Below are 18,593 nucleotides of genomic sequence, written 5' to 3' on the forward strand. Positions count from 1 at the left end.
TTATGTTTGCTGTGAAGTTCCCTTTGCTTCCGCAGCAGTTTTCTAACTCGGTTGTTGTACCACGGTGGCTCTTTCCCATCTCTTACGATCCTGCTTGGCACATACTCATCTAACGTATATTGTACCATGGTTTTGAACTTTGTCCACTGATCCTCAACACTGTCTGTACTTGAGACAAAACTTTTGTGTTGAGCCACCAAGTACTCTGAAATCTTATTTTTGTCACTTTTGCTAAACAGAAAAATCTTCCTACCTTTTTTAATATTTCTATTTACTGCTGAAATCATCGATGCAGTAACCGCTTTATGATCGCTGATTCCCTGTTCTGCATTAACTGATTCAAATAGTTCGGGTCTGTTTGTCACCAGAAGGTCTAATATGTTATCGCCACGAGTCGGTTTTCTGTTTAACTGCTCAAGGTAGTTTTCACATAAAGCACTTAAAAATATTTCACTAGATTCTTTGTCCCTGCCACCCGTTATGAACGTCTGAGTCTCCCAGTCTATATCCGGCAAATTAAAATCTCCACCCAGAACTATAACATGATGGGGAAATCTACTCGAAATATTTTCCAAATTATTCTTCAGGTGCTGAGCCACAACAGCTGCTGAGCCCGGGGGCCTATAGAGACATCCAATTACCATGTCTGAGCCTGCTTTAACCGTGACCTTCACCCAAATCATTTCACAATTCGAATCTCCGTCAATTTCCTTCGATACTATTGCACTTCTTATCGCTATAAACACGCCTCCCCCTTCACTGTCCAGCCTATCTCTGCGGTATACATTCCAATCCGAGTTTAGCATTTCATTACTGTTTACGTCTGGTTTCAGCCAACTTTCTGTTCCTAGTACTATATGGGCGTTGTGACCGTTTATTAATGAGAGCAGTTCTGGGACCTTTCTATAGACGCTCCTGCAGTTTACTATAAGCACATTAATATTGTTATTCCTTGTTGCATTTTGCCTACTGCCTTGCCGCGTCTCAGGAGGCGTCTTGTCGGGCCTAGGGAGGGAATTCTCTAACCTAAAAAAACCCCATGTGCACTCCACACGTACTCCGCTACCCTCGTAGCCGCTTCCGGCGTGTAGTGCACGCCTGACCTATTCAGGGGGACCCTACATTTCTCCACCCGATAGCGGAGGTCGAGAAATTTGCACCCCAGCTCTCCGCAGAATCGTCTGAGCCTCTGGTTTAAGCCTTCCACTCGGCTCCAAACCAGAGGACCGCGATCGGTTCTGGGAACGATACTACAAATAGTTAGCTCTGATTCCACCCCGCGAGCGAGGCTTTCCGCCTTCACCAACTCCGCCAGCCGCCTGTACGAACTGAGGATGACCTCTGAACCCAGACGGCAGGAGTCATTGGTGCCGACATGAGCAACAATTTGCAGTCGGGTGCACCCAGTGCTCTCTATCGCCGCCGGTAGGGCCTCCTCCACATCTCGGATGAGACCCCCCGGCAAGCAGACAGAGTGAACACTGGCCTTCTTCCCCGACCTTTCCGCTATTTCCCTAAGGGGCTCCATCACCCGCCTAACGTTGGAGCTCCCAATAACTAATAAACCCCTCCCCCCATGTGCCTGCTCGGACCTTGCTGAAGGAGCAGCCACATGTCCACTCACAGGCAGAGCGGGCGATGCCACACGGCCAGCCTCCACATTGACCCTCCGCCTCGTGCGCCGCGAACGCCGCTGAACCCGCCACTCCCCTTGGGGAGAGGGTGGCCCAACCGCGCCCGGTACCCGCGAAGATGTCTCGACAGCAGGGACAGTGGGTGAAGCATGTAACACCTGTGTTCTTACATATTCCTTACATATTTCTAATTGTCTCCGTATGCTGACCATCGTTCTCGGCGTAGAGCTGGATTCTCTGTCATGTGCATTATCATAGCATGACCATTTAATTCATTGATGTTACCGAGTCTTAATAAATGGTAACCTTGTAGCATTTATGGCTTTACGGCCATCATATTCAGCTATGTCAAGCTCTTCTTAGAGCAGTTGAGAAGGTAGCAGTGGGAAGCTGACGTAATGTGGTCTGAGGTACGGGTATAGTGACAAAAACCACCTAAATTGTGGTCCTTCTCTGGGATTGGCTGCTGTGTGCAGAACTAGCGCTCCAAACTGATAAACTTCTGTTATTAATATTAGAAAAACTAAACAGTGAATTGAATTGCGTTTCATACAAAAGTATCTCTCAATAGCAGGCTGTCATTCCATTATTTCAAAAGTGTTATTTACCAGCACACTAATAAACAACTGCTCAACGAAAAAGCAGACGAAACACTTCGGAGATCCTCGGAATTCTCATAACTTGGATGACGGGCGAAGTGGATCGAAGCCGGTTCGGCAGTCGCGGAGGACAAGCATGATGTCTGCCTTGGTCGGTACCGGTTAAGAACTTAATTATCAGTCTCTTATTAATTGGACATGTAATTGAGAACAGTCTGATAATTATTACGCTAATACGCAGCACATTAATTTATTTTCTATGAGAGTATTAAGAAATTATTTTTGATTCATAAAGTGGAATATAATTGCACAATCTTTCGTTTTCTGCTAATAAGGAGCGACTGGTATCTCGTAGAAACAAACTTACTGAAAATTTAATTATTTATACAATACCAGTTTCTCGCTAAGAGTTTATTACAGCTTAAAGATAACGGACTCACGACCTACGTGCTGTTTTCTGAGCAGGGAACAACCACTATAGAAGACTGAAGATTGTTGAACGTTATTCAGGACGTACCACTCAGGGCTATGGAAGCAACTAGGCACATCGTGTCTTCTACAGTCTAAGTACGAATGAGATCAGTGACACATCATCTGTGGTAAAACAGAATTATGAAGGAGGGAAATTTTCGAGTGAAGTGATTTATCATACAAATGCCTCTCACTATCTACATCTCTCTCTCTCTCTCTCTCTCTCTCTCTCTCTCTCTCTTCCACTTGCGGTAACCTCTTTTCTTCATCCAACGAAGCATGGCGATTCTGGGAATTTCCATCTCCGCTGACCGCTTTCTTGTCGATTTTGCTGTCCATCAAAGCAATGATGCTTTTAGGCGTTCGGTGAATTATTGTCGTTATCATATTTCTTAGGTCTTCCACAGAGTGATGCATCTGTCACAGAGCCAGTCGCAATGGCCTTCCTTTCCAATTTCCGAAGTCTGGCCTTCGTCGGAGCTTCCTTCTGGAAGTGATTAAAATAGTTTCCTCTCATTTCATCAAATGTCTTTACCGTTCGTTCCTTTTCATGCAACCATACGTTGAAAAAAGACACACTTCAGTTATGAACCTACTTGTGTCCTCTATAACACAGATGTTTACAGTAGCAAAACAAAGCACGAACACACGCCCCAGTATTCGCCAGAACCATAAGCAAAATAATACGATAAGATGGAGTTTTGCCATCGCAGCCGATTTTCGGCTGATTCTGCCAGATTTGTATTTCGTAAAGCTCGAAAATATTCATCTCGGCCGATAGCCGAAAAACTGGCAGATTTATCATATTTCTATATTTTAATAAATTAAACACAAATAATTTAATTTGATTTAATTAACTTAATGCACGTTGTTATTAAAGTATGAACGTTCAAAACAAGCAATTCCAGGTAGTTAATAGTGGAATTAATATTATGGATGGATTTTTTTGAGTTTCTAACTTAATATATTGCTTAACAATTATTACTCTGTTTTTTATTGCCTACTGCATGACGTCTGACGGAATAACAGACTGCAGTGTGTACTGAATCATTACTTATGTTTCGTTCTTTTCCTTCTTATATATAAGCTATATGTAAAATGAATGAGTTATAGATATCGCCCAAGGTAAATTAACGAGTTGTTTTGTGGCAAGGATAATGTTTTGATACATCGTTAAATATCTGTATGAAAACAGTAAGAAATAAGCTTTTCAATTTCTTAATTCGTGTATCTTCACCGTTTTGTTTCAGGAAGTGGTAGCATGCGGACGTATGCTTGGATCCGTCGTACCAGCATTGTTAAAAATATGTTTTTGAACCGTTCATTAAAAGTATTATAAAAATTTATTAGAAAAGGAATACTTAGTCGCACGGTTATAGGGCCAACTAAAAATATTGTGCTTCGTGTGACAGATGGACAATTTCAATGTTTGCGGTGATTATTTGGTAGCGCACACTACTGGAAGCAGTAGTACATAATGCAAATTATGCCTATTGACCTTGAATGTAATGATATTACCGGTCTGTTGATACTGGTATGAGTTAAAGTTCACCAAAGGTTGTGCACAGATTCATAAATTACTTCAAAAAATTTTCAACTATCCTTTCCAATCAATTTTACCAATTATTCAAGCAATTACTAAGCCATTTCCATTTCCACATCCCTGTTTAAGCGGCACCACTAGAGCCGCACTTGCAACAGTACCGTCTGCAGTGCTGTTGCAGCCATTCTTGTCAACAATAAACTGGCAACAGTATCTAATCATTTTCAGTGTAGTACTTAACGCTTTTCATTTTGAATAAGACGTCTGTCTCTTAAGCTTGTGTACGTTTTGTTAAGAAACGCCAAAGAAAGCTTAATATACGCAACAGTTTAAAGAATGATGGTTAAAAGATGAGGCGTTAACAGAATGATTTCAAAAGGTGCTAACAGACAAAGGTCCGACGTCGTTCTTGTCAATGCCTTCTCAACTGCAAGTATTTGGGTCTGAGAGATCATTCTAAACCCGACATTCATGTGAAAGCGGCTCAGCCTGAAGTTCCAAGGGTCACAACAGCTGGAGCCGAGGCCGGAATGACGTAACTGTGAGTATGCATTATGCTATTCAACGTGTTGATCATCTCATCGAGCTGAATAAATGGTGTTTCTAAACAAGTGATATGAAAATAACATCGCACAAAATGCAATGAACTTATAAAATAGGAATATATACAAACTTTATATGTTTTGTTTGAAAATGATGTTCGTATTACATACTTGTGGACAAACGTTAATAGTACGAAAGAGCTATGTGTTTGTATTTTGTAGTTCACAGAAGACAAAGGTATGTAGTTCAACATTTTCGAAACTATTAGAGATTGACACAAGCGATGGAAAAGCGATTGTTGGAGTTGTAAAAGCTGTACTAGCTAACTTTGAACTGAATTTGCAGAAAACGGTTGGTATAGGCACGGATAACGTATCTGTTATGGTCGGCAATGACAACGGAGTTTATGCTCTACGTAAGCGAGAAATTTCACGCCTAATCCTAATACTATGTTATTATCACTTCATCCAGTTCGTTCTTACTTATTCTTGTAGAGAAGAATTACCAGTTCATTTAGAACTCATATTTTTCAAAAACACTTAATTGGTTTCACACTTCTCGAAAAGGCAGAAGCCCCACAATAATCTGTGTAGTGCACTGTATGATGAGAATCTCATGATTCATGAAGATACCACTAATCGCCGGTATAAGGCGGATCTCAATTGAGCCCATCTGTGAACGCATACTTAATCAGTGGGAGGCTCTAACAGAGTACTTCAGGGTAGCCATCCGCTCAGACACATAAAACTTTGTGTGTCTACCTTTTTGTGGATGCTTGGGGGACTCCGCTGTTCGATACAGGATGTCAAATTAAACACCTTTCAGCTGTCTAGTTTCCAAACTTATTTTATTTGTCTACCAGTTTCGCATTTTACTACTCATCTTCAGGCCCCTGACAGCCGTGTAGGAAGATTCCAACTCGGTTCTGAGCAAAACAGGGGGGAGCCTGAGTCGGCAGATAGTTGAAGTGATAACTATAGCAAGCAGAAGTCTACTAATACCAGTATTGCTGGCCCCTGTTTTGAGCAGAACCGAGGCAGAAACTTCCTACACGGCGGTCAGGGTCCTGAAGATGGTAGTAAAACGCTGACAAATAAAATAAGTTTGAAAACTAGACGGCTGAAAGGTGTGTAATTTGACGTAAAATAAAACGTATGAAGACAATAACAACATTTGTTTTTCATATTTCTACGACCAGTTCTGCGAGAGTGCAACGTAGTTAATACGGCGCTCCAATCTAGATCTTCTGACCCCACCAAGCTACTGGCAGTTCTCACTTTTTTAATCAGAACGCTTGCACAAATGGTAATCGTGAAAGGGTGTTTAGGCGATCTGCTTTTTTTTTTGTAAATATCAAGAATTTTCTTCATTCCAGGCTGTGAGTACATTTGGGTTTCGCTTTTGAAAATAAAGTAGGCATTTTATGTACCAGCTGTAGAATGACTGTGGGTACTAAAATGGGAAGTCGAAAAATGTTTGTAAACTTTATTGTACGCCTTGTCAGTGAACTCCCATCTCATCTCCTGAATAATGTCGAAGTGCTACACAAAGTATCATTTATAGCACCGGAGAAGTGTTTAGGAAGAATAAAGGACAATACCACATCCTTAGCTTAGGAAACAGCTATCAGACAGACCATCCTGTCTCCAGAATTCCAGTGGCAGAAAATCAACTTCTTAGAAAGGGAGAATGTAAGAGACGAGGGTTAGATTCTGATCTGAAATCTCAAAATATAAGGATGAAAGTAAGCAGAAGCCTTTTAGTGAGCTCTGAAGTTTGGCTGAGATACTTCTAGTACTGCCTAGGTCAAAGGTCGTATAAGAACCTGATGGGGAACACCATGCTCAATTATATAGTGACAATTCGTGCTGGCCTTCAGTGTCTCGGAACTTGCTGTCACAACTTTCGATTTGAAGATACAGTTCTGGAAAATAAAAGATAAGATTCGAAATGATTAAATAACTGCATAAATTTATAACTGTTTCGAATTTTCTGCACTACCATGCTTTAAAAAATAAATATGGTATGTTTCACATGAGTATCGAAGCCCACGGCAAGAGTAATGGCGTTAGCAGCAACACCCGAGAAACCTCAACATTAACACATTCCGCGGAAGAAGAGAAGATGTCACTGAAATATCAGTTTTCATAAGGAATGAATTGTCCCATTTAAATTCACGTGTTATACTTCCTGAAAGAAAAATTTTTTTCTGGCCGATTTCTTGCAGATTTTGAAAGGTGGTTAGCCCAAATATGTGTGACAGAGTTGGCAACAGTGACCACATGCCGTATTTTTACGGAGTGACGCCTGCACCGTTGTAATATGACGCCTGGAGATTATCGCTTGCATTGTTGTAATTTGAGTTCCTATACCAGAAGGTAACGTACTACGGACAAGCAAATGCGAAACTACGCTAAAGCGCCAAAGAAACTGGTATAGGCATGGGTATTTAAATACAGAAATATGTAAACTGGTAGAATACGGCAACGCTTATGCAAGACAACAAGCGTCTGGTGCAGTTGTCAGATCGGTTACTACTGCTACAATGGCGGGTTATCAAGAAGTGAGTGAGTTTGAACGTGGTGTTATAGTCGGCGTACGAGCGATGGGACACAGCATCTCCGAGGTAACGATGAAGTGGAGATTTTCCCGTACGACCATTTCACGAGTATACCGTGAATATCAGGAATGTGGTAAAACATCAAATCTGCGACATCACTGCGGCCGAAAAAAGATCCTGCAATAACGGGTCCAACGACGGCTGAAGAGACTCTTTCAACGTGGCAGAAGTGCAATCCTTCCACAAATTGCTGCAGATTTCAATGCTGGGCCATCAACAAGTGTCAGCGTGCGAACCATTCAACGAAACATCATCGATATGGGCTTTCGGAGCCGAAGGCCCACTCGTGTACCCTTGATGACTGCACGACGTTGGACGGTTGATGAATGGAAACTTGTTGCCTGGTCGGACGAGTCTCGTTTCTAATTGTGTCGAGCGGATGGAAGTGTGCGGGTATGGAAATAACCTCATGAATCCATGGACCCTGCATGTCATCAAGGAACTGTTCAAACTGGTAGAGGCTTTGTAACGGTGTGGGGCGTGTGCAGTTGGAGGGATATGGAACCCCTGATGCATCGACATACCACTCTGACAGGTGACATGTACGTAAGCATCCTGTCTGATCACCTGCATCTATTCGTGTCCATTGTGCATTACGACGGACTTGTGTAGCGCCAGCGACACACCACTCTTCCAGAATTGCTACAGAGTGGTTCCAGCAAAATTCTTCCGAGTTAAAGAACTTCCGCTGTCCACCAAGCACCCCAGACATGAACATTACTGACCATCCAGAATGAGATTTTCACTCTGCAGCGGAGTGTGCGCTGATATGAAACTTCCTGGCAGATTAAAACTGTATGCCCGACCGAGACTCGAACTCGGGACCTTTGCCTTTCGCGGGCAAGTGCTCTACCAACTGAGCTACCGAAGCACGACTCACGCCCGGCACTCACAGGCAAAGGTCCCGAGTTCGAGTCTCGGTCGGGCGCACAGTTTTAATCTGCCAGGGAGTTTCATTACTGACCATATCTGAGATGCCTTGCAACGTGATATTCAGAAAAGATCTACATCCTCTCGTACTCTCACCGATTTATGGACAGCCCTGCAAGATACATAGTGTCATTTCCCTCCAGCACTACTTCAGACAGTCAAATCCATGCCACGTCGTGTTGCTCCCTTCTGCGCGCCCGCGGGGGCCCTACACGAAGGCAGGTGTACCAGTATCTTTGGCTGCTCAGTGTATAAGTTACACGAATACTTTCCGATCGTGTCTCCTTGCCCACCCTGTAGAGTACGTGACATGTATATGGATACAGATTGAGAATACTGGGGATATGCGCCGTGATTGTGACGTTATACCTACACTCCTGGAAACTGAAATAAGAACACCGTGAATTCATTGTCCCAGGAAGGGGAAACTTTATTGACACATTCCTGGGGTCAGATACATCACATGATCACACTGACAGAACCACAGGCACATAGACACAGGCAACAGAGCATGCACAATGTCGGCACTAGTACAGTGTATATCCACCTTTCGCAGCAATGCAGGCTGCTATTCTCCCATGGAGACGATCATAGAGATGCTGGATGTAGTCCTGTGGAACGGCTTGCCATGCCATTTCCACCTGGCGCCTCAGTTGGACCAGCGTTCGTGCTGGACGTGCAGACCGCGTGAGACGACGCTTCATCCAATCCCAAACATGCTCAATGGGGGACAGATCCGGAGATCTTGCTGGCCAGGGTAGTTGACTTACACCTTCTAGAGCACGTTGGGTGGCACGGGATACATGCGGACGTGCATTGTCCTGTTGGAACAGCAAGTTCCCTTGCCGGTCTAGGAATGGTAGAACGATGGGTTCGATGACGCTTTGGATGTACCATGCACTATTCAGTGTCCCCTCGACGAGGTGTACGGCCAGTTTAGGAGATCGCTCCCCACACCATGATGCCGGGTGTTGGCCCTGTGTGCCTCGGTCGTATGCAGTCCTGATTGTGGCGCTCACCTGCACGGCGCCAAACACGCATACGACCATCATTGGCACCAAGGCAGAAGCGACTCTCATAGCTGAAGACGACACGTCTCCATTTGTCCCTCCATTCACGCCTGTCGCGACACCACTGGAGGCGGGCTGCACGATGTTGGGGCGTGAGCGGAAGACGGCCTAACGGTGTGCGGGACCGTAGCCCAGCTTCATGGAGACGGTTGCGAATGGTCCTCGCCGATACCCCAGGAGCAACAGTGTCCCTAATTTGCTGGGAAGTGGCGGTGCGGTCCCCTACGGCACTGCGTAGGATCCTACGGTCTTGGCGTGCATCCGTGCGTCGCTGCGGTCCGGTTCCAGGTCGACGGGCACGTGCACCTACCGCCGACCACTGGCGACAACATCGACGTACTGTGGAGACCTCACGCCCCACGTGTTGAGCAATTCGGCTGTACATCCACCCGCCCTCCCACATGCCCGCTATACGCCCTCGCTCAAAGTCCGTCAACTGCACATACGGTTCACGTCCACGCTGTCGCAGCATGCTACCAGTGTTAAAGACTGCGATGGAGCTCCGTATGCCACGGCAAACTGGCTGACACTGACGGCGGCGGTGCACAAATGCTCCGCAGCTAGCGCTATTCGACGGCCAACACCGCGGTTCCTGGTGTGTCCGCTGTGCCGTGCGTGTGATCATTGCTTGTACAGCCCTCTCGCAGTGTCCGGAGCAAGTATGGTGGGTCTGACACACCGATGTCAATGTGTTCTTTTTTCCATTTCCAGGAGTGTATTTTAATTATCTGCATGTGGAGTTTATTCGATTCGTAGCACAATATTCAGCCTCGGAAGCATCCGGTAGTGAAACATTTGGACAGAATGAATTGCCTTTCTAAATTAAGAACTCGTATTCAGCAAGCGGACAGCGAGAATAAAACTCGTTTGCCATGCAAACAGTGCGGGACTACCGGCTCTCGTACAGTGCCCCCACCACCTTCCGTTCGCAAAGGAAACGCTGCTGTGACGGCCACTGAAAGGGCGCCCTGCGTTCTTTTATATCTTCGTTCACACACAGCGACGCAGTTAAAATACGAAACACTAGATACCGAATCGTGAAACAATGAACCTTCTCTAAACTAAACATTTTCTTTTTAGTGAGCAATGTGTGCTTTTTCTTTTCTTAATGTTCATCAGGACGCGCTTCTGTAAACACACACAGAAACAGTGTACCATAATGCCGTTTAAACGGTTTAAAAAGACACCGCATCAAGTTCTCTTTCTTCTCTCAGTAATGCACTGCCGTAAGAGAAAATAAAAAGACGCCCTCGGACAAAATGTTCGGAGACAGCTAAAGATTTCTAGCAGTCCAACTAACTTCTTTTTTAACATTTAAGAGACGCTCTGAGTAGTAAACCCTAGTCCAGCGTTTCTTGATTTTTTCGATGTGTGAACCCTTCATTAATGACCACATTTATAGTGGAACGACCTTCCCCCCTTTTCTTCTGGTTTGATGCAGCCCATCACGAATTCGTCTGCTGCGGCAACCTCTTCATTTTAGAGTAGCACTGGTACCTACGTTCTCAATTAGTTAATGAATATATTTCAATCTCTGTCCTCCCTTACCGTTTATATCTTCTAAATTTTCCTCTAGTACCATGGGGGTTAATCCCTGATTCCTTAACACATGTCCTATCTTTCTGTCCCTTCTTCTTCTCAGCGTTTTCCATATGTTCCTTTCTTCACTGATTCTGCGAAGAACCTCCTCGTCCTTAATCAGTCCACCTAATTTTCAACATTCTTCGGTAGCACCACATCTCCTATCCTTCGATTCTCTTCTTTTCCGGTTTTCCCACACTCCACGTTTAACTACCACACACTGCTGTGCTCCAAACGTCGATTCTCATGCATTTATTCCTAAAGTTAAGGCCTTTGTTTTATAAAAGTAGACATCTCTTGCCCAGTAATGCACTGTTTGTCAGTGCTAGTCTGTTTTTTATGTCCGTATTTCCTCTGTCATAGGTTTACTTTGATTGAAAGGTAGCAGAATTCCTTAACTTCGTCTACTTCGTGATCACCAATTTAGATGTTAAATTTCTCGCTATTCTCATTTCTGATATTTCTCAATAATTTTGTCTTCTTCCGGTTTACTCTCGATCTATATTTTGTACTCGTTGGACTGTTCATTCCATTCAACAGATGCTGTAATTCTTCTTTGTTTTCACTCTCAGTAGCGAATCTTATCATTAATAATCCCCGGGTACCAGGGTTCAATTCCCGGCGGGGTCAGGGATTTTCTCTGCCTCGTGATGACTGGATGTTGTGTGCCGTCCTTAGGTTAGTTAATTTTAAGTAGTTCTAAGTTCTAGGGGACTGATGACCATAGATGTTAAGTCCCATAGTGCTCAGAGCCATTTGAACCATTTTGAACCATTAATAATCTTTAACCTGGAATTCTAATCCCACTTTTGAAACTTTCTTTTATTTCTGTCATTGCTTTTCGATGTAGAAATTGAATAGTAGGGGCGAAACACTGCATCCCTGTCTCACTTTTTAATCCGTGCACTTCGTCCTAGGTCTTACAATCTTATTGTTTCCTCTTGCTTCTTGTACGTTACCCATCTTTCCCTGTAATTGACTCCTATTTTTCTCAGTATTTAGAATATCTTGCATCATTTCACAGCGTCGAACGCTTTTTCCAGATATACAAATCCTTTGAGCGTATCTTGGTTTCTCTTAACTGTTGCTTGTGTTGTCAAGCGCAAAGTCATCACTGCCTCTCCGGTTTCTTCAGCTTTCCTAAAGCCAATCTGATCGTCGTCTAACAAATCCGCAGTTTTCTCTTCCATTTTTTCTGTGTATTATTCCTGTCAGTAGCTTGTGTGCATGAGATGTTAGGCTGATTGTGCGATGGTTTTCGCACTTATTGGCCGTTGTTGTCTTTCGGAATTGTGTGGAGTTCTCTTTTACGAACATGTCTCTAATATTGTATCCCCTTTGTCTTCCTTGTCGACTCCAGTTTCTTCTTCTGTCATATCATCACATCTCATAGAGACCTTCAATGTACTGCTTCCATCTATTCGTTCTCTCCTTTGAGTTCAACAGAGGGAATTCCCATTGCATTCTCAATGTTATTACCCTTGCTTTTAATTTCACCGAAGCTTGTTTTGGCTTTTCTGCCTTCTGAGACAGTCCTCCGGACGATCATTTTTTTCTACTTTTTCCCTTTTTTCTGAAGTCAATTCGCCTTGGCTGCCGTGCTGTTCCTAAGTATTCCCACTTCTCAATGAACATTTTTGCACTTCTTCCTTTCGGCGATCATGTGAAGTGTTTCTTGTGTTACCCAAAGTTTTTTCGCAGTTACCTTTCTTGTACTTTTGTCCGAGTATCCAACATTTGTGTTTGCCCTTTTTACATATTGATGGTAGGCAATGAAAGCCTCGTAACTCTATTTTGTTAAATTCTGCAGGTGAAGCAAAAGCGGTGTTTTAAAAAATAATATAGACTGGTACAGAAAGCTGCTACATGTACAACTATATAGTAGAAGCCTAGTTATTGACGGATTAGAGAACTCCATGCACTTCCAAATCTCTCTTCTGCCACGGAGTTATTGATTACTGAAATTACGAGTTTTCCCAGACAGATGCAGTTACGGAGGTTTTCATTGCCTATCATCGATATGTAGATTCCTTTTCAACTAAACTGTGTGTTGTGAAAATTAATAATCGCAGTATCCACATTCTTAGCGAACTTAAAACGCATCTCTTTATTCCTCAGTACATCAGTATCCAACTTCCTCCCACACTGATTTTCCAGACGATTCTCTTGAATTCCAGTCTAGTCTTCATCATTACTAAATCATGATCTGACGCCATACTTGCTCCTGGGTACGCCTTTCAGTCTAATATCTGATTTCGGAATCTCGTTCTGACCCTGATGTAATCCAACTAATCTTTCCCCAGTATACCTCTTTCTCCAGTAACCCTTTAGCAGCTATTCGCTGTTACCAACTGAACTTTATTGTAGAAACTCAATGTTCCTCCTCTCTCATTCCTATTGCCTGGCCCGCGATCTCCCGTAACCTTCTCTTCTATTCCTTACCCTAAACTGCGTTTTATCCTCCATGATTATTAGCTTTTCATGTCCCTTTATGTACTGAATTACTCGTTCAATACCCTCCTATATGTTCACTATCTCTTTCTCTTTTGCTTGTGACATCAGCATGCATATCTGAACTATCATTGTCGGCGTTCATTTACTGCCGAATCTGATGAGAACAATCATATCACGGAACTGTTGACATTAATTCACTTTCTGCCCTTCTTTCCTATCCACGACGAATCGATATTGCTAACTATGAAAAAATTTGTTTCTTTTTCTTCTTTCGTTTCTTTTACTTCATTTGCTTTATGTGTATATCTTTGATGGTTTAGAATATTTTGTTTTGTTTTGTTCTGTAATATGAAATAATACTATGTTTTGGTTTATTGATTTCCTTCAAGAGTCTTAATTTAGTAGGCAAAAGTTGCAATACATGTTTCATTTTCTTTGTAATGCTTTCGTGAAATTCGCTGTGTGAAACCATGGAGTAAATATCTCTAGAGTGAGCATTCACATGCGCAGAACAGATTTTGTGTTGTCAACATACATTGCCGGCCTGGTCACCTGTTCTCGGGACGTCGTGTGTTTGTCCGCATAGCGCCCTGTATATTTAGAATGTCACTACATCCCTAGTACAGACGGATTCTTTTCGTACGTGTCGTGGATTATTTATATATGTTGCGCAGACATTTTAACAATATCCATTTGATACCGGGAATAAACCAGCTACGTAACTTTTTAGGGCAAAAGATATTACATTCTTCTTCTTTGCGATAGGTGTCACAGTTCAGATGCACTCGATTTTTGGTAGTTTAGAGTATTACAGAGCCTGACGTACATTTTTGCAGTGATAGTCTTGCAAAACGACTTGATAGTACGTTAGTACGTTTGCAAATATCCGAAAAACACCAAATTTGCCACACATTAGCGATTATATCCCTGCTAAATCGTCCTTTTTTCTGCTATTTCTGCGTATTTATTTTCTCGTTTTTGCGACCTAAAGCACAATTTTTCTTACTGGTGACACTGGGTTGGGTTGTTTGGGGGAAGAGACCAAACTGCGAGGTCATTAGTCTCATCGGATTTGGGAAGGACGGGGAAGGAAGCCGGCCGTGCCCTTTCAAAGGAATCATCCCGGCATTTAGGGAAATCACGGAAAACATAAATCAGGATGGCCGGATGCGGGATTGAACCGTCGTCCACCCGAATGCGGATCGAGTGTGCTAACCACTGCGCCACCTCTCTCGGTACTGGTGAAAGTCTAAAGTATTTATTTAACGCATTTTACGTACTTGCTCCCAGTTTATTAAATAAATAGTAGACTTGGTAATCTATATACATAATCGACAAGTCACTGATAAATGCATATAGGATAGTATTTGCTGAAACAACTAACCATTCCCTTTCGTGTTCCACTAGCAAATTTACGAGAGGAAGCGATTGTTTGTAAGCTTTTGTACGAGCCGTAATATCTATTATATAGTCATAAAATCGTAGAAAAATAGGTCTACAGAATCAAACCTTAATTATAATGCGTCTCGAAATTTTTAAACATATACAGTCTCTCTTACTAGTATGATAACTATAATTAGAGCTACATGGTATGTAGCGATCAATAGTTACTATCCCTCCTTTCAAATATTTTTCTTTGCATCCGTAGCAACAACAGTAATTCACCATCGGCATTACACTATCAACAGACGGTGAAACACAACAAAAACTGTTGGTATTGTAAACTTCAAACGCTGCAGAAAGCACACATGCACAGCGAAGTGCCGAGAACACGTGACAATCCTGGTTTAATGTTGACAACATGCGCAGAACGCAATGCTCACTCCAGTGATATTTACTCTATGTGTGAAACCAAATGCAATATGCAGCACTGCTGTATGACCTTTGATGCGAGAGCGATATCGATAGTTGTAGTCGGACAGTGAAACCTGTGAGAATGTGTACGGTGTCGTGGCGGGCGCTCGATTAATATTATGTAATCATGTTAGACACAGAATCACAGAAAAATTCACCGCCTAGCTATTATTTTCCGGTCAGTGATGAAACTAAACTTCAACGTGGACTCTGAGGAACAACATATTAAACTGTGTGACTGATGCGAGTTTCGTGGAGTACTACAAATAGCGGTGACAATGCTTGCGAGAATGGACTGCAATCGTCGTGATATCTGAGATGTTTGCAGCTAACCAAACTGCACGAACTAACGCACTCTGAATTTACAATCTCGTTTCCAACTTAATGGGCCGCCGTGCGCGTTAAAGCATTTCATCGTGCAATGGATACACGCTAACTGATTGTGACGTGTGGCATTGTTTTCACCGGAACTGTAAATTCGTGAGCGTGGCACTCGTGCAAAAAGTGGACGGGCTGTGATTTCGTTATGCGGGAGTCAAAGTGAATTTTATACTGCTTTGAAACTGTGTACGGGACGTTGACATTGGAGCCGTGAGTGTAAGAGACGTCATTGACGAGTACATACGAATTTAGATATACACAAAACAAGGACGTCTAACCTATTTGTGACCAAAGAAGGATAATATTACCACCAGGAGAATCACTGTATAAGCAAGAGAAGGTACCCACGGCAACATCTGTACTGATGAAGCTACATTAATTGCGCTGCCAGCACTTACAAACTGTCGCTGACGTCACGAATCATCGTGTACAAACAGATAAGTTGTAACTCCACGCGCTCTCCCCATATAAAGACTCAAAGCATTTCTAATTGTTTCAACTGTAATTCCTTTTCTTTTTGGAACTAACTTTTCTCAATGTTTACTTTCCTTATAAATAAAGGTAGAATCTGTAATGCGTGTTCGTAAATGAGTACTGACGTTGAGCCCTCCCTTAATGTTAGGTATTATTAGTTATATTCTCTGTCTTATTCATATGTTTTGTTGTAGTTGTCATTGCATGTGTTTTACTTATTCTTTAGCGAGGTGTATTTTCACGTGTGTGGGGACTGTTTTATCAGGCGTTTATCAGGAGTTTAGGTTGTGGTATGTGCCAGTCCGTGTAATTTGCGGCATCCGCCATTAAATTCCGGTACCGATCAATCATAGCAAAGCTGCTCGCTCGCTAGTGGTGCAAGGCACGCTACGGGGGGAAAGTTTGATTTTGACAGCTGTCAAATATGACAACTGTGTTTATATCCAATAAAACGTCATACTACGGCATTCTCGTAACCAAAGGCGTATTTATTTAGCGCTGTCGGTAATAACTGAACGAAAGTATAGCCATTTCCATATTTATTTATTAATTTTGCTTAAGAGTTTTACATGTTAAACGTTCTTTTTGTGTTTGTTGCCAAACCCTGACTTTGTTACATTCTTTAAGTTTGGAAGTAAAACGGGTCATTTTGGATGTTGTGCTATTCAGTCCAGAGACTGGTTTGATGCAGCTAGCCGTGCTACTCTATCCTGTGCAAGCTTCTTCATCTCCCAGTACCTACTGCAACCTGCATTCTTCTGAATCTGTTTAGTGTATTCATCTCTTGGTCTCCCTCTACAATTTTTACCCTCCACGCTGCCCTCCAATACTAAATTGGTGATCCCTTGATGCCTCGGCATGTGCCCCACCAAGCGATACCTTCTTCTAGTCAAGTGGTGCCTCAAATGTCTCTTCTCTCCAATTTTATTCAATGCCTCCACATTAGTTATGTGATCGACCCATCTAATCATCAGCATTCTTCTGTAGCACCACATTTCGAAAGCTTTTATTCTCTTCTTGTCTAAACTATTTATCGTCCACGTTTCACTTCCATACACGGCTACACTCCCTACAAATACTTTCAGAAACGACTTCCTGACACTTAAACCTATACTCGATGTTAACAAATTTCTCTTCTTCAGAAACGCTTTCCTTGCCATTGCCAGTCTACACTTTATATCCTCTCTACTTTGACCATCATCAGATTTTTTGCTCTCCAAATAGCAAAATTCAATTACTACTTCAAGCGTCTCATTTCCTAATCTAATTTACGCAGCATCAACAGACTTAATTCGATTACATCCCATTATCTTCGTTTTGCTTTTGTTGATATTCACCTTATATCCTCATTTCAAGACACTGTCCATTCCGCTCAGCTGCTCTTCCAAGTCCTTTGCTGTCTCTGGCAGAATTGCAATGTCATCGGCGAACCACAAAGTATTTTTTCATCTCCATGGATTTTAACACCTACTCCGAAATTTTTGTTTGTTTCCTTTACTGCTTGCTCAATATACAGATTGAATAACATCGGGCATAGGCTACAACCCTGTCTCACTCCCTTCCCAACCACTGCTTCCCATTCATGTCCCTCGACTCTTGTAACTGCCATCTGGTTTCTGTACAAATTGTAAGTAGCTTTACGCTCCCTGTATGTTACGCCTGCCACCTTCAGAATTTGAAAGAGAGTATTCCAGTCAACATTGTCAAAAGCTTTCTCTAAGTCTACAAATGCTAGAAACGCAGGTTTGTCTTTCCTTAATCTATTTTCTAAGATAAATCGTAGGGTCAGTACTGCCTCACGTGTTTCAACATTTCTACAGAATCCTAACTGATCTTCCCCGAGGTCGACTTGTACCAGTTTTTCCATTCGTCTGTAAAGAATTCGTGTTAGTATTTTACAGCCATGGCTTATTAAACTGATAGTTCAGTAATTTTCACATCTGTCTCCACCTGATTTCTTTGGGATTGCAATTATTATATTCTTCTAGAAGTCTGAGGGTATTTCGCCTGTCTCATACATCTTGCTCACCAGATGGTAGTCTTTCTCATGGTCAGCTCTCCCCTGGCACTCTCCTCCCGGAGATTCGAATGCGGAACTAATGCGGACTCTTTTGCCCGTGGAGAGATCATTACGACACTTCTCCGACCGCGCGAGGTTTGCAGTGGTTAGCGCACTGGACTCGCGTTCGGCAGGACGACGGTTCAAACCTGCATCCGGGCATCCTGACTCAGGTTTTCCGTGATTTCCCGAAATCGTTCCAGGGAAATGCCGGGACGTCCTATTTCCTTCGTTATCCTTCCTTGTTCCGAAGGAGCCGATGATATCGGTGTTTGATCCCCTCCCCTAAAGCGACTAACCAACAACTTTTTCGATCACAGGCACATCCGCGCGGTGTCTTGTGACGTTCCGCGCAGCTTTGCCCGTCGGATGTTAGAGTC

The 18,593-nt window shown here is 42.9% G+C and overlaps 1 non-coding gene across 1 annotated transcript; it reads right to left on the bottom strand.

The window, feature by feature from the left end:
* Positions 1-8,207: 8,207 nt before the first annotated feature.
* On the bottom strand, positions 8,208-8,282 carry Trnas-cga (transfer RNA serine (anticodon CGA)). The gene has a single exon. It is a non-coding gene; the product is annotated as a tRNA-Ser (tRNA).
* Positions 8,283-18,593: the final 10,311 nt, after the last annotated feature.

The sequence above is a fragment of the Schistocerca gregaria genome, chromosome 4 (assembly GCF_023897955.1).
Source record: "Schistocerca gregaria isolate iqSchGreg1 chromosome 4, iqSchGreg1.2, whole genome shotgun sequence".
Classification (NCBI taxonomy): Eukaryota; Metazoa; Arthropoda; class Insecta; order Orthoptera; family Acrididae; genus Schistocerca; species Schistocerca gregaria.